The sequence below is a fragment of the Pteropus vampyrus genome, unplaced genomic scaffold (genome assembly GCF_000151845.1).
Source record: "Pteropus vampyrus isolate Shadow unplaced genomic scaffold, Pvam_2.0 Scaffold68, whole genome shotgun sequence".
Classification (NCBI taxonomy): domain Eukaryota; kingdom Metazoa; phylum Chordata; class Mammalia; order Chiroptera; family Pteropodidae; genus Pteropus; species Pteropus vampyrus.
In genome coordinates, this window is record NW_011888849.1 from 5,450,504 (window position 1) to 5,452,548 (window position 2,045).

General features: G+C 53.3%; 1 long non-coding RNA gene across 1 annotated transcript; it reads right to left on the bottom strand.

Annotated features, from left to right (window-relative positions):
• Nucleotides 1-673: 673 nt before the first annotated feature.
• On the bottom strand, nt 674-1,592 carry LOC111740788. Its single transcript, XR_002780751.1, has 2 exons — nt 1,438-1,592; nt 674-1,006 (listed from the first exon to the last, which is right to left on the bottom strand). It is a non-coding gene; the product is annotated as an uncharacterized LOC111740788 (long non-coding RNA).
• Between the last annotated feature and the right edge of the window lie 453 nt (nt 1,593-2,045).

The window sequence follows — 2,045 nt, forward strand, 5'->3', positions numbered from 1 at the left end:
CTAACATGAGAGCCTTTGAGGTAGGTCTAACAGCTCTTAAATGCTCAACCGGTGCCCATCAATTTTGTGGTTGCTCCTGAGATTCCCATTAGCGATAGCCTTTATCTACACAAAATAAGACAAAACATGTTCACCTTAATGTCAACAATAACCAAGGGATGTTACTGCGTCCTGGTCAAGAGAAGGTCCTGTGCACACCACCACCAGTTCCCACTGTGGATTAGTGGACTGGGGAAAGGATTGAACCAGCAGATCTTAACAAATGGGGAGTATTGACAGGGGGCTCCACATAAATGGGGCACTGCAAAGGACCATTAACAGCTCCCATGGGGATCTTGGAACAGAATCAAGGGTTTGAGGTTTCCACCAATTAAATGAGAATTGTGGACTAAAATAAAGGCTAGGGGTTTGGACTCTGGGCGGAACTGTCTGCCAGCTCAAGCTGACTTGCCCTGTATTGGAAAGTCAATTAGATTGGGAACTTAATGCAAGAGAGCAGGGCTTGGAACTGAGAGGAACTAATCCACGGCTCTTGGAAATGGTGAGAAAGAGAATTCAAAAGGGGTTTGTGAGTGCTATACCTGTGTTTCTCATTATCCCCAAATGCTGTCAGAAGTTTGCTTTGGATCCCACCACTGCCACCAAATCTGTTAAAAAACAAAATTCAATGGAGTAAATTTAAAGATCAAACTGGCTTTATTCAACAATTCATAATCAAGTAGCATCCCATGTAGCAAATAGGAACTCTGAGGAACTCTACAAAATGGAAGGCTTTTATAGGCAGAAGGGGGTGGGAAAAGAAAGTTTCTAATAAAGAGTGGATTGTTTCAGGAGCTCCGTAAGTAATCATCATTAATATCACCATCCAAGCTGCCCACCGGAAAGGGCTGTGGGATATTGCACTGCAGGGAAGAGCGACGGACTCTGTCCAGATGCTTCTGCCAACACATCACGCCTCTTCTGCAGGAAATAGAACGAGGAGGCGGCTGGAGCAGCGGTGTTCTTGCTTTAGGAAAAGAGACCCCTCTGGGTAAAAGAAGACGCCATCCGCCCCCGGAGCTGCCCTCTGCTTCTCGCAGCTCTTGCTTTTTGCCCCGCAAGAGCCTGTCCTCCCGGCAATCCTAGCCCCAGTGCAACGATCGCGGCGCCCCGGGCAGGTGTGAAGCGGAGGGTAGAGCCTTATGGGAGGGCGTGGCGGGGAAAAGGGCGCTCCGATCGCCCGCGGCCGGGTGGCCCAGCAGAAGATGGCTGCCCGAAGCGCCGCGGACAGTCACGTGTCACTGCGATACCGCCCCGCGACCCCTCCCCCGCTGGTCGAGTCTCCGTCCCCACCCGAGGCGTAGCCTCGGGCTGCCTCTCCGCCACTGGGGTGCCGCGCGGACGGTCCAGAAAGGGAGGGCGCTGCGTCGGGAGGCCAGCTCTCCCGGCTGCCCGCACCTAACTCGGGTGCAGGAGTCCGGCTCAGGGAGTCGAGGAAAACCTTCCTTCGGGCAACCTGCACCAGCTCAGAATACTGGGCATGCGCAGTGTTTCCTTTCAAGCGCGATCCCTCTCCGGGTTTTCCCCGCAACTCCGAGGGGCGGGTGTGAGGTGGGGCCCCACCAGCGGAACGGCCCTCACGAAGTTTTTGTCTCTCCCGCAGTCGTTACAGCTGGTCTGGCCTTCCCGGCTCTGATTGGCTTCGCTGCGGTGGCACCGCAGGCGGCTGTTTTGCTTTTGATATGGAGGACTGTGGAAAGAGGTTTGAAAATGGTCTGTAGAGGCCTAGGTCCGTCCCTATTTAATGATCGATCAATCAGGAGTTAATCACAAGTGTCGCAGCTTTTAAACTCGGTGAAGAGAAGCCTCCGCTAGCTCGCAAACCTTGCCCCAGAGCCCGACTCCAGAAGGCCGAGTTTGCGTTCCTTGTTCTGATCAGCTCCAGCTCCCCAACTCTGGCTTCGCCCCAAGTCGTTACCTGCTTCTGACCACAATACTTGGCTCCTGTCCGACCTCAATAAACGGCACACTAAAAATGTGCAAGCGAGGCATTTCTCCTTGTTGGG